Genomic DNA, 15,160 nt, shown 5'->3' on the forward strand with positions numbered 1-15,160 from the left:
CTGTGTCATAATAAATACTATAATTTTTACCGTAAGCAAAAATAAAATTAAATCCAAATAAGATGTTTTTATCATAAAAATATATTACATCATTTTCATTAAAATATTAGAGACTAATTTGCGGCGTAAATACTTAAGTTTCATTATCGGTTGTAGATAAATAAATAAGTTTAATTTTTGACAGTAATAATACCTAACTTTGTTTGTTTACTCCGTACAGTTAGCCTAACTTTTTGCTAATTCAAGTTGTCTGGCAATACATTCATCCTCGGGGAGCAGATGACTAGGAGGTTGTTTGGCTTTAGAGTTTAAAAACTGTTTTCTGTTTTTTAAAATTGAAAACAGTTTTTAAAAACTATTAGGGGTCGTTTGGCAAAAATTTTTAAAAACTGTTTTTTAAAAATTGAGTTTTAAAAAACTAGAAAACAGAAAACATCTCAATGTTGTTTTTAATTTTCAAAAACAATTTTTTTTGTCTTAACATATTATATATTATATTTTGCTCACATACTCGGATCATATACCCAAAACCATACACGAACCTAGACCCGGATGGGTTAATGTCATGGTATGGTGCTAAAATATTGATTTTTTTCGTAAGAAAAAATCTAAAAACAGTTTTTAAAAATTTGTGTCAAACACCATTAAATTTTAAAATGATAAAAAACTGTTTTCTATTCTCACTTTTAAAAATATAATTTTAAAAACTGAAAACTGAAAACACAGCTAAATAAACTCTACATTTTCAGCTGTTTTGCATCTCCACGTGTCACCCCTTAGAGTGCGTCACGTTGTTCGGACAGAAATTGAGATAACAAATATTTATATTTTTATCTATTTATATCTACATATTTATATAAAAGAAAAGTTTAAGGATAATGAGATGACCTCTAATATTTTTCGTAATGTATTTTTATAACTTTTGGAGACCATCAAGTTTACACTAAAAAAAAAATATCATATCATTTATACATAATCAGTAATAATCTCACATTGCCCAAAAATATTTTAAGTGTTTATGCAAATGAAAGTTTAAGAGTAATGAGATAACATCTCATATTTTTAGCGATACCTATTTTTACATTATTTTTTTTAATTGTGAAGTAACATTCTTTATTCAAATATTATATTTTCTTTTCCATGTCTTTTTTATTCCTTCTCTTTTAACTGAAGTTAGATATCCTTACAAATGATATTATGTACACTAATAAAATATAAATAAAGATATAATGTATTTCAAATGTAATTAGACTATACGCAACTATAACTAACAGTAAAGTAATTTTTAAAACTAAAAAATAATTATTTATTTTAAAACTATAAATGAGATAATTATTTATATGTTATTTTGTAAAAATATTAACAATTATTTAAATATGTAATTTTTACTCTAAAAATATACATAAAAAATTTCTATTAAATGGTAGGAGGCACAATTAGGTTACCTAATTTATACATATAAAAGTAATTTATAAAAGCTTCAGCCAAGATATGTTGCCACGTGTTGAAATGTTGAAATGAGAATTAATTAAAGTCTTCTCAAAAGCCCTAAGCACAAATGGCTGAAATATCCCCTCTTGCCACGTGTTGATACTCTATGTACACTGAACAATCTCTCGGCCCCACCACCTGCATGTTGTCCCATGTGATCTGAAGCAACAACCTATAAAAGAATAATAATTACACTTTAGAGCCTCACCTATTGTATTACTTTTTCATAAATAATGTATTATTTTTAATTAAAATAGTTATAGGCTGAGTCATAATAAAGGACATGTGTATCAAAGTCATATTTTCTTTTTATATAATAAATTAAAAAAAATTAAATAATACACTTTTATTATCACTATTTTTGAAAAGAGAGTCGGTCTGAGGAGGTATATAAGGGAGTTGTGGTTGTATGGTCTCAGGAGGTATATAAAAGAGTTGTTGTTGTATAATTTGCATGATACAGAGATGCCTTCTTCAAATGCATTATCTGCAATGTATCATCAGTTACAAAATAACACTAATACTATAACTAATGGTTCATCTAGTGATAGCAATGGCTCATTTAGCAACTCTGAGAATCAACCTCCTGCATCCCGAGTTCGAAGTCGAAATCTTGAAGTTCATAGTCTTCCAAATGGACAAAGAAGACGTTTCGAAGTACCTATAACTTCCCCACTGCCTACAGACATGATTACCATTACCCGGTCAAGTGTAAATGGTTGGAGATTTAGTATTCGGGCTTCGTTAACACCTCAACAAGAAGTTTACCTCCAACGCGTGCACAATGGTATTTCAGCAATAGAGAGTGCAATGGAATACATCCAGCTAAATGGAATTACTGCAGAATCCATGACTCGGCTGTTGATTGTAGTAGAGACGATGCCTGAACAGTTGCGAGATGCGGTCAGCATTTTCCGCCGTCCACCCTAGACTTCCTTATCTGTTGAAAAACTATTTTGGTATAATAGAGTATGATTTTAGATAGTGGTATTTTATTATTTTTTTGCTACCACTGTATTCTTATAATCCGCTTATGCCAAGATATCTATATATATGCATGTAACTATATATATTTAAGTTTGTTTTATTAATTGAAATCTAATAATAAGTCATATATTACAACAAAAAACCTTTCCACCTATAAAATCATCAATATATTATATAAAGAAATGGACAAAATAAAAAAAGACATCCCTTTTTATTATATAACTAGACTATACACAGGGAGGTATTTTTTCATTACTTCCTTGTTGAGATTTTTAACTATGAACTGAGGATGTTTGCAGTGTAACCGGTATGGATTTTAGTTATATTTTCAAACAAAACCATACATGCAATACTAATATTATTAAATTAATACAATACTAAATTTGTTTATATGAATTGATCCTAAATTTGTTATTATTATCTTTCATGGAAATCTAACATTACAATCAAACTTTCATTGTATTTGGACATTATATAGCATAAAATATATACTTCTACTATTAATTAGTAGTTAAACGTTTAAATATATACTAATGAGTTTTTTTGTTTTATTTATATACCAATTAGTAGTTATTTAGATATATACCAAATAATACAAAATTATATATGATACCATTAATTATATAATAGTACCATAATGCATATTATAACAAATCGTTTTGGATACCAAATATTATTAAATTAATACAATACTAATAAGTAATTAAATATATGATACCAAATTATTAAGGACAATTACCCCACATTTTTTTTTTAACTTTAAATTTTTTTTCAAATTTACGGTTTGAGTTTGTAAAGTAGTTTCTCCGGTGGTTTCTATGTGGGTTGCTATACGAATTTTTTTTTGCGATTTAAGTTGCAGCGCTAGTTACAATAGGGGTTTCTATGTAGAATTCTATAAAAATGTAAAAAAAAAAATATATATATATATATATTTTAAAGTGTACAAATCAAAAAACCTCAATTATTAAATACAATATTGAATAGTATTAATTTACATATCAGTATATTACCGCAAAAAAAAAATATGTGAATACTAATTATCAATATTTTGATACTATCAATTTTTAATACTATTTTTATTGTATTTAATTACCAAATTGTATCAAAAAAATAAAATAAAGAAAACATTTATCAATTTTTGTCATATAACAATTTTTAATTTCTTTCATTTTTTTCTTCTTCTTTTTTTTTTTAATTGAATACCATATGATATCTAAATACCAAAATTATATAAACTCAATTTTTTGATTAAAAACAAAAGCATCTATTTTTTTTTGGACAAAAAAAGTATCTATGTTTAAACAACAACAAAAATAATAATATTATTTTTGTAAAAAAAAATAAACACTTTAAACTTTTATATTTATAAATATATAAAAAAATAAATTGATTGTTTAAGAAAAAGAAGTAATTTAATAGGATATAAATATAATTAATTATATATACGTTACTAATAATTAAGTTTTGAAAGTTAGTTATTTATGATAAATGATTATAGAATATGGGTATAATAAAAACTACGTAATATATTTGTAATTAATTTAAATTTAATGTGGGTATATGTAAATTTTCCATGACATTTTACTAACAACTAAATCCCAAAAAAATAAGGGAATTTAACATAACTACACACTATACATAAAATAATAATCAAAATCTCATATCAAACTTAATATACCGTACTTATATATACTATTTATATTTATACCTAAATGATTTAATTTAAAATTACATCCATTGTATGATTTACTCCTTTATGATAGCAACTTTAATATGGTTTTTGAATATTTAATTTCTTAAAAATAATTAACATATGTAGCCATAAATTACATTCTCATAATTGCTAACTACAATTTTTATTTTATTTTGTTAAGCATACATCACACCTTACTATTGCTATATGATCAACTAATTATTATCTATCAAAAAAACTACCCAATAATACATGAGCTTTTTATTTACTTTTGTATTTGACTACTTAATAGTATCTTTTATTATTTTTAATTTGCATTTAACTACCCAATAATATATTTTTGTTTTGTTTTATTATTTTGATTTTGCCAAAATTTAAATGAGATTATGTACTACAAAGTATCAAACACACAGACTCAATTATATACTACAAAGTACAAAATACATACAATAATATTGTTGATAAATTCAACAAATAAAACTTATAAACAAAATAGGATTAATATATACTAAAAAGAAAATATAACATCAAAATAAATAAAAATAATAAAAAATTATAGAAAAACTTACAAAAATACTGGAATTTGGGTTAATTTTTACAAAAATACTGTCACACGGAAAAGTTTTCAAAAATACTGTGTTTTTATAAAACACTAGTAAATCACAAAACAGATTAACTTAAAACAACAGTAGAACAACTAAAAAACATTAGTAGAACACCAGTGAAAATTTAACACAGTATACTGCAGTATGAAACTTATGAAAAAACACAGTAAAAAAGTAAAAAATACCGCCTGGCAGTATTTTTGTAAAAAAATGACAAAAGTTAATATACCATGTAAATTTCCCAAATTATATACTATTACTAAATAATATCCAAATAAGTACTTATCAATTTAACTAAACAATATAGAATCAAATTAAGCTTGCATTCTCTAATAATTAAACATTATGCTAAATAGTATCTAAACGAATAATAATTTACCATGATTCACATTTACCATCTCAATAGTGGCTGTCAAGATAGAATCTGCTTTTTACTTGAGAAAATAAATTTCTTAAACAAAACATTTGCATTAACTCATTCCTTTAGAACCACACAGAGTACACTATTATAATTTATAAAGTCACACAACAACATACCCAAACCAAAATAAACTACTGCCCAAGACATTTTCAAATGATAAAATAAGGTAGCATTAAGAATCTTACAGTTTCGATGGAGCATCCCTGAGAACATCCAATGCTTGAATAGTGTCTTAAGCAGACTCATGTTGCTTGCTCTTTAAAAACGGTTGGAGATGAAGTAAATCCATCCAAGTTGATGTGGTGGTACAAACAAACAAGTATATAAGTGAATCTAAACCAGACACGTAGAATAGAGAAGCAAAAACTTGTATCATATTTGGTTCTCACCTACTTTTGAGGAGCATATCACTTTGCACGTTCTTTAAAAACTGTTGGAGATAAAGTAAATCAAACCTTAATAAACTAAGCCCAAAAATATGAGATCAGAATAGATGGATTGAATGAAAATGAAAAAACAACCAATACAAAATAAAATCTAACTAACTCTACACGGTAAAGTAGTATAGATTAATTCAAATGTGAGAATGAAGGGCATTATACTAAAATTTCATAACTACTTTGTGCTGAAGAAACAATGAGTCAGAAAACACTCCTATCTCCAAAATTAACTCTATGAACTTGGAGTTGGTCTTAGAGAATGTAAAACACAAATCCAAATCTCAATAGTTAAAGGGAAAATTCTCTGTTCATAAACAAGTTACTTTACAACAACAACAAGCTCTCATTCTAGTTATTCGTAAACTGAGTCGGTAGTACTCGAGAACAATAGACAAGAAAAATGAAATTTCAACGGTTTCAAAAGAGAATATTGCTAGAAACTCAGTCGGTAGTACTCAAGAACAATAATCATTATAAAGCAAATTATGAACTAGGATCTGCTCTTGGACGCATCTTTGTTATTGATATAACAACTACATGTAAGCAGAAAATAAATAAATACAGAGAGGTTTTAAATAATTCCTCAAGACAAGATCTTATGCATCAATTAGTATCTAAGGAAATACTATACCAATATACTACATAAATAGCCCAAGTTATATTAAATAACAAAATAAAGAAGAGGTCAACACTATTATAATGATGCCTTATAGAAAGTCAGGTGGTTTTGTCTAAAACAGAACAAAGATTATCATAGCAACTAAAAAGGAAGAACTTTAATTACTGGTGTTCAATTTTATCACAATATTACAAAAATTTTGACCTCTTTCTTTTTTTTACCAAATTTGCTTAAGAATTAAAAACAGAGCATATCATACAAAAAAAAAAAAAAAAGAATGGGAAAAGAAGTACTCACTCCTCCATTGGCCAGTGCAATGGCCATAATAGTTGCTGCTTCCATAACCCATGATAGAGGGTTCCACATAAACCTTAAGAACTTCAAAAATTTACTTTCCTGAAAAGACAAAAGAAATAAAAAATCATTTTAACTAGAACATATAACAATGCTATTAAGTTTAACCAGAACATAGCCACCTCTTTAGCCAAAATAAAACATGTGCTTCATCAAATAAGGGTTCCTTTTCGGAAGTGGATCATCCAATTGCTTCCTCGACAAATGATTCCAAATCTTATATGACATACTCTGTAAAATCTCTTAGACAAATACATAGTGTGCCAACTTAAGCTCACAATCTCATATTCTCGATCTAAGCAGAATAAACTGCTCTTAAAAATCAAATAAGGGGATGTCACACATGAAAGGAGTACTGGTCTTGAACAAATACATACTGCTCTTAAAAATCAAAAAATCGTAATTTGCTAAGAATTCATTTCTAAGAATCAAATATCGAAAACCTAACCGTAAATAAATATAGAAACAAAGTGAGAACAACAAAATTGAAACGCAAACCTGTCTGACAAGATGATCAATGGTTCGATAGAAACAGCGAAGAGGAATCAATTCGTTTATCGACTATAGTTTCCAACCTAATTTCAAAAACCTAATTGCAAATATATATAGAAAGAAAATGAGAACAGAGTGAAATCAAAACTCTCTTTCGCAAAGCAACAATGTATATTAAAGTACTGTCTAGATATACATCAATCGAAAGTAAATCAAAAGTGAGCGAGACTAAAAACTTGTATGAAATAGAGAAAATGATTGTTTGAGAAGACAATTTGTCCAATTGGAAGATGATGATTAAAATTTAATTTGAGTAAAATCTACAAACCCATAAATTTCAGATATTCTAGATAATAATTAAACAGATGTCAAAGTGAGAAAGATAACTTACCTAGCCGGAGTGAAGAATGGAGACCGACTGATGGAGAAGAACGATGCAAATTTCAGGGGATAATCGCCATGGTAGCGTTTGTTCGTGAATGTGTAAAGCCCAGAAAAATAAAGCCCACCCGTGTAAACAACATCAGAGCTTGAGAGTGGGGGTCATTTCTTAAATCATTTTGGAAAAAACAAAATATAATTACATATTAGATAATCTGGTACATTTGTCAAGTATAGGATACATGCATTTAATTCTTTTTAAACTTTTGATTGGTTAAAATAAATACCCTATACTATAAGTTAATTTAACTTGGTCCTACAGTAGCAATTCCCAAAAAAAGATAATTTACTTTTTGTTTTTTTGTTACATATGAGTAAGGATGCAAAAAAAAAAACTCTACGGGGACGAGGATCCGAGGGGATCCGTCTCTAATGGAGCAAGAATTTCACGACTTCGTGAGGATAGAAGTAAGGACGGAATTAATATTCTTTACCGATTCGGGGACGGGGCAGAGTCTGAGATAGTACTCCCCGCCCTATTTAGTCACCGATTATGTTTATGTATACTATTAGGAAACTAATACAATAGGTATTGTAATTTTTACCTATCAATAGTGATAGTAATTTTTATCTTATTCTTATGACTATTTATAATTTTCAATTAATTATTAAATTAATTTGAAATTTATATATTTATTTTTAATTAATTTTATTTTCTACTTAACACAATAATTGTAGCTAAAAAAATACAAAATATTCAAGTTATTTAATCCTACAATAATCAATACAACCAATAATATAATAATAGTGTAAGTGGAAAAATTATTGTATATCAAGTACAATAACATGAGTTCACCCAGGAAATGTTTTTCTCTCTGGAACACTCTGGTAGGTATGAGAACCCTCTTCTCTTTTGATCGTGTTTTGGTCCCTGGTATGGGGATTTTGGTCCACCCATACTGTTCATGTGGTGGTTTTCCTTCTCAGTGTCTGTCGATTAGGTGTCTCTTAGTAATTAATATGGGTATTAATTTCTCTGAGTCTCTGGGTGTTTCTCTCTCCAATCCCATTTGTTTTATTTGGAACATTTATTGCATTTGGTATCATTTCCTCCCTCTCATCTTCTCCGATAGTCATTTCTCATTAAGTTTCTGCCATTTTTGCATTAAAAACTATCTTTTCACCTTCTATTTTGCCATTGGAAACTGTAAGATGGAGGCGGATGAAGATCATCAAAATTTTTCCCTAATGAAGGCTACTTCGGCTAATGCTAGGGTTATGATTGTGGATTTCTCAAAAGTCATTCCTAGAGGATATTGGTTTTATCTATATAAGGCAAGAACCAGGTATAATTTTTTATCCTTATCAACCCTTTGCTTGTTCTTTTTATCTCTTTTCTTGTACTCTTTGCTATTTAGTATCATGGATGAATTTCTGAGTAGTGTCTCTAGTGCTCTTGTCTTACCTGCTGATGAAAATACTGTTTTCACTTATCATGCTAACCCCCCTAGTGATTTTCCAACCCCTATTAGTCTGCTGCTTAAATTACACACTGTTCGACCTTACAATAGGCCTTCCCTTATGAAAACTCTCTCTGGAATGTGGTCATCGCTATGTAGATTCTCTGTCTGTGTTTCTGAACATGCAGATGGATTGTTTATGGTTACTTTTGGGTGTGAAGGGGATAAGGGTAGAGTTCTTGAAGGTCAGCCTTGGCACTTTGCACAAAGTATAATTGTTTTTGCTGCTCCTGATCTTTCATTTCCTATCACCCCTGATACTTTACACTATGTGCCTTTTTGGGTGCAAGTGTATGGTATTCGTTTTATGTGTAAATCTTATGAGCTTGCTAGGTTTATTGCTTCTGAAGTTGGAGATCTTATTGAAGTAGATAGGGACACTGTTAGAGAGGGTACTGGGCCTTATCTTAGACTAAGAATCCTCCTAGATGTTAACTTGCCAATTCGTAGGGGTATGAATATAAGGTTTATTCGAATGGGGAGGGAGTTCATTAAATGGATTGATTTCAAGTATGAACGTTTGCCTGATTTCTGCTTTTACTGTGGTCGTCTTGATCACACTAAAAGGTATTGTCATGCTTTTTTACAAAAATGTGATGAAACTATGTCTGAGCCTCTTTGTCCTTATAATATTCTGCTTAGGGAAAAAGAGAAAATTTCTGATAAGGGTGCTCCTTTTCAGTACCCTCACCCACCTGCCATGACCTTGTTGAATGTTCCTCCTGTCAATCTTAGTGTCTCTGCTACTGGCTCCTTGGATTTACCTATTAGGTTTCCTTCCTTCCACAACTTTAACACTGCCTCTACCTTTCCATTTACACAGTCCCTGCAAACTACTGGCATTATGATTCCAACTCCTATTAACCCAAATATGCGTGAGATGATTCCTCCTTTCAACCGGTCTGATCTTAGTTTATCTCTAAGTAATTCTGCTTTTAGTCCTTATACCACTGATTCTGTGGTTGTAACTGCCACTGTTCCTATGGTTAGCTCTGAGCTTCAGTTGGGAGGCTTTCAGCCTCAAGCTTCCATTCCGTCTGCCCAGGATGGGAATGTTTCTCTCAATTCCAATCCTATGGAGATGGAGCATGGTGTCCATGTGAGCCAGCCTGACTGCTCTGTTCGTGGTAAGGGTTTGGCCTCTGCTTCAGGGGTCAAACGACCTTCCTTTCAGCTTCATCAAGCTGTTGTTGGTGGCTCTTTGAGATCTACCCTGAAGAGAGCTCGAGCTGGTGATAGTGATGATAGTTCTTCTGGTGCAACTTCTGAACCTGAACAGGCGGGTGATGCTGAGCACACCCGCCTAGAAAAATGAGTCTTTTGAGCTGGAATGCACGTGGTTTGGGGAGTACACGTGCATTCAGACGGCTCTCCCTTTTGGTGAAAAATCAGCAACCTTCTCTCCTTTTTTTGATGGAAACTAGACTTTCTATCCATGCAGTTGATAAGTTTAGAATGGGTCTTTGTTTTGACCATGCTTTTGAGGTCCCTAGGAAGTTTTTTTTTTTTGGGGGGGGGGGGGGGGGGGGGGGGACTTATCTTTGTTATGGAAGGATTGTTTAGATGTTAATATTATAAACTTTTCATGTAATCATATAGACTGTATTATAACTCTTCCTGATAATGAAACTTTTCATTTTACTGGTTTTTATGGTTCTCCTGATGTTTCTCAGCGTGTGTTTACTTGGGAATTGCTTGATAAAGTTTATTATAATGCTCCGAACCTCCTTTGGCTTATCATGGGGGATTTTAATAGTTATCTTTACTATAGTGATAAAATTGGTAGTGATCATTATAATGTTGCAAATATGGATATTTTTTCTACTTTTTTAAGTAAATTTCATTTATTACTCCTTCCTTTTATAGGTAATAAATATACTTGGAGTAATAATACTATTTTTGAAAGACTTGATTGGGCAATTGGTTCTGATTCTTGGTTTAATTTATTTCCTTCGGCTGTTCTTTATCATTTACCATAGTATGGTTCTGATCATAGAGCACTGAAAGTAATGGTTAATCAACATGTGCCCAACCGTAATCCCCATAGTACTAAGCGTTTCTATTTTGAAAATATTTGGCTAGAGAATCCGGATTTTTATACTACCCTTAATAGTGTCTGGTCCAATCATGATTCCACATTAGGTGCTTATCCTAGGTTCCTTCATTCCCAAAAAGCTTCTATTGATTCTCTTACTTCTTGGGGAAAGTCTATTAGAAATGATTTTAAGCTTCGTATTTCTTATCTTCAGCAAGATATTGAGAGACTTCAGTCCTCTCACCATAGAGATAGAGATGCAATTTCTTCTATTAAATATTTTCAATCTCAACTTGATGCTCTTTTATATAGAGAGGAGATTTATTGGCGTCAAAGGGCTAGAGTTAACTGGCTTAGGGCTGGAGATAGGAACACAACATTCTTTCATAGGTATGCGTCCAAGAGAAAACGTAATAATGCTATTCCTTTTCTTAGGGATGATAATGGTAATGTTGCAAGTAACTTAGAAGATTTGAGTGCTTTTGTTACTTCTTATTTTGAAGATCTTTTTCATTGTAATGGTTGTGATACAGAGGCTGTTAGTCAAATTTTAGATTGCCTTGGTCCCCCTTTGGAGGAAATGGAGATTGATTTTTTGCAGCAGCCATTTACTTTTGAGGAAGTTAAAAGGGCTGTGTTCCAGCTCTCGGGAGATAAGGCTCCTGGTCTTGATGGACTTAATGCCTATTTCTATCAAAAGAATTGGGACACTGTGGGTAATGATTTAGTGTATGCAGTTCTAGACTGTCTAAATAATGGCGTAGATTTTTCTGAGGTTAATTCTACCTTGATTGTCCTTATTCCTAAAAAAAAGAGGGCTAGATCTCTTAAAGACTTTAGACCAATTAGCCTTTGCTCCACTTTTTACAAGATTATTTCTAAGGTCTTAGCAAATAGGTTGAAATTGGTTCTTCATAAAATTATCTCTCCTTTCCAAAGTGCTTTTGTGGCTGGTAGAATCATTTTTTACAATATTTTGATTGCTCAAGAGGTGGTTCATGCTATCAATGGAAGGAAGAATGGTAAGAGTGGTTGGGCAGCCTTGAAGCTTGATATGGCCAAGGCTTTTGACAGGGTTAACTGGCACTATTTGGAAAGTGTAATGTTGCATTTTAATTTCCCTGTTTCTTTTGTTGCTTTGATCATGAAATGTATTACCACTTCCAATCTTTCATTTCTGATTAATGGCTCAATCACTGGATCGGTTAAGCCTTCCCGTGGAATCAGACAGGGGGATCCGCTTTCACCCTACCTTTTTCTTCTTTGTGCTGAAGGATTGTCTTCCCTTCTATGTGCTCATCAAAATTCTGGTACTCTTAAGGGTGTAGCTATTTCAAGGAGGGCTCCTTCTATTTCCCATCTTCTATTTGCTGATGATAGTCTCATTTTTTGTTCAGCTGATAGGGAGTCTTGTAATTCTCTCAGTCATATTTTTAATCTTTATTCCCTTGCCTCTGGGCAAGTTATTAATTTTGCTAAATCCTCTATTCTCTTTTCCCCTAATACTCCTCAGGATGTTAGAAGTCTTTTCTTTGCCACTTTTGACCTTGAGGATAGGCCTTTTGTTAGTAAGTATTTAGGTTTGCCCCAATGCCTTGCTAGATCAAAGTATCAGTCTTTTGCCTTTCTTAAGGATAAAGTGTTGTATGTGCTTACTAATTGGTCTGGTAAGTGGTTTTCTAAAGCTGGTAAGGAAATTCTTCTTAAGGCTGTTATTCAGGCAATCCCAGCTTATGCTATGGCTTGTTTTAGGCTCCCTGTTAAATTATGTAAGGGAATTGAGGCTGCGATGGCTAGGTTCTGGTGGGGTTCTTCAGGAAACAACCATAAAATTCATTGGAAATCCTGGAAAAAACTTTGTCAATCTAAATATATAGGGGGGTTAGGTTTTCGCTCATTAATTCATTTTAATCAAGCTATGCTTGCAAAGCAGGCTTGGAAAATTTTTAAACAACCTGACTCTTTATTATGCCGTGTCCTTAAAGCCAGATATTTTCCCAATTCTTCTATCCTGGAAGCTGTTCCTGGTCATAACCCTTCTTATGCTTGGAGGAGCATTCTTTGGGGAAGAGATTTGATAGCTTTGGGTCTTGTTTGGAAGATTGGGGATGGGGAAAACATTTTTACTATTGGTGATCATTGGCTCCCCAATAACAAATATCTTTGCTATAAGGATGAAAATGTGCCTCCTTCACCTAAGCTCTCTTTTTTTATTTCTGATTCTGGGTTTTGGGATTGTAGAAAGCTTAGGCAGTATTTTTCTGAATCTGATGTCCAGGATATTCTTAATGTTCCAATTACTGGGTTTTTTGGAAAAGATGAACTTATTTGGTCTAGAGATGGTTCAGGTCTTTTCACCGTTAAGTCAGCCTATCATTTGGCTCTCTCTTATCAAGATATTCCATCTACTTCGTCTGTTATTAATTCCAGGAAATTCTGGAATAAAGTTTGGCATTCTAAAGCCCCTCCAAAAATTAAACACTTCATTTGGAGAGTTGTGTCTCACACCCTTCCAGTTGCTTCTTCTCTCTTTTCTCGTCATATTATAGATTCTCCACTTTGTTCTTTTTGTAAAAGTAATTCTGAGACGGTTCATCATGCTCTGTTAGGGTGTTCCAGATTGAAAAAGGCTTGGAAATCCTCTAGGTTTGTTGATTTTTATCTTAAATTTAAACATCTTGATATTACTGATTTTTTGTTGACCTCTTTTGAGGTGTTAGATAAGGAATATGTTGGCATTTTGTTTTGCTTTCTTTGGGCATTATGGAATAACATAAATAACTATATACATCATAAGCATGTTATCCCTGTTAATGATACTTTTGATTGGAGTATAAACTACTTTTTTCAGTATATGGATGCTCAGCAAAAACTTCAGCAGACTCGTGTGTTGGCTCAGACTTCAAATAGGGAGTCGGCAAGTGCTTCTGGTTCTTATTTACAGGTCTTTACTGATGCCGCCATTGATGTTCGTGGCCAAAAGCATAGTTATGGTATTGTGGTGGCTGATGAGTCTGGTGTTGTCAAAGCTGGTGTGGCTAAACCTTGTATTGGAAGTATCCGTGTTGTTATGGCAGAAGCTAAGGCCATTTATCATGCTATTTTTTGGGTGCAGTTACTTCATCTTCCAGTGGATACTTTAAAGACTGATTGTAAAACTATTGTAGATAAACTTAATTATTGTAATTGGAATGCTAGTCCTCTGGATGATGTCTTAGTAGGGATTAAAAACTTATTATCTTTCAGTCCTAACCTGAGAATTGAACATGTGTATCGAGAGTCTAATCAGTTGGCTCATTGGGTTGCAAAATTTGGGTTAGGACTAGATAATGAGATTGTGTGGAATGGTTCTTTGCCATCCATTTAACTTGTTTGCTTTGTACTGTCCGGTTTTTTCAATGAAGCACAAGTTAATTTCAAAAAAAAAAAAAAACATGAGTTCACCCCTTTCAAAAGATATGATTTTTTTTATTTAAGATTTTAAATTAATTTAATAATTTGAATTTTTTTATTTTTTTTCTAAACAATAGTTCATGTGGTATGTAGTGTATGTGGTACAGTGGTTATACCCTAATAGGGAACGTTCTTACTCATTTGTTAAGTCTTGTAAATAGGTGTATGGGAGCCTAGATACAAGTCGATATTATGTGATATGTTATATGTTTTTCTTGCTGAGTCTGTCGACTCACAATTCTACTTTCATGTGTAGGTAAAGGAAAGGTGAAGGCTGAAAAGGAGTGAACTTGAGCTAGGATGAGGTTGTACATGTCATGACGGCGCGACCTGGAGTGTTCGGTCTCGGAACATCTGGGGTTATCATTTTGTAGTCACTGTGCGACCTGAATTTTGTATTTTGAATATTTTGTAAAAAGTTTATCAGCGGGATCCCGACACTTGTAAATATTTTTATAAAGTTTATAAAGTTTCTTAGTTTATACGAAAAGTTTTAATTTGACACAATTTTAAAGAAAATTCTTTGAATATTATACTCTTAAAAAATAAAATTAATTAATATAATATGATAGAATTTTAAAACTATTAAATTAATTGAAATCTTAAATCAAATATAAGTAAAGAAAAGAAAAGAAAAGAAAATTTAACTTCTAAAGTATTGAACTG

General features: G+C 31.4%; 1 long non-coding RNA gene across 4 annotated transcripts; it reads right to left on the reverse strand.

The window, feature by feature from the left end:
- Positions 1 to 1,822: 1,822 nt before the first annotated feature.
- On the reverse strand, positions 1,823 to 7,701 carry LOC115711607 (uncharacterized). 4 transcript variants are annotated; one of them, XR_009686812.1, is made up of 6 exons: positions 7,497 to 7,692; positions 7,112 to 7,202; positions 6,557 to 6,655; positions 5,386 to 5,630; positions 2,260 to 2,431; positions 1,823 to 2,170 (listed from the first exon to the last, which is right to left on the reverse strand). It is a non-coding gene; the product is annotated as an uncharacterized LOC115711607 (long non-coding RNA). The 4 variants fall into 4 exon arrangements; XR_009686811.1 differs by lacking the exon at positions 1,823 to 2,170 and having other exon boundaries at positions 2,425 to 2,442; positions 7,497 to 7,684; XR_009686813.1 differs by lacking the exons at positions 1,823 to 2,170; positions 2,260 to 2,431 and having other exon boundaries at positions 5,186 to 5,630; positions 6,736 to 7,202; positions 7,497 to 7,701.
- Between the last annotated feature and the right edge of the window lie 7,459 nt (positions 7,702 to 15,160).

The sequence above is a fragment of the Cannabis sativa genome, chromosome 3 (genome assembly GCF_029168945.1).
Source record: "Cannabis sativa cultivar Pink pepper isolate KNU-18-1 chromosome 3, ASM2916894v1, whole genome shotgun sequence".
Classification (NCBI taxonomy): domain Eukaryota; kingdom Viridiplantae; phylum Streptophyta; class Magnoliopsida; order Rosales; family Cannabaceae; genus Cannabis; species Cannabis sativa.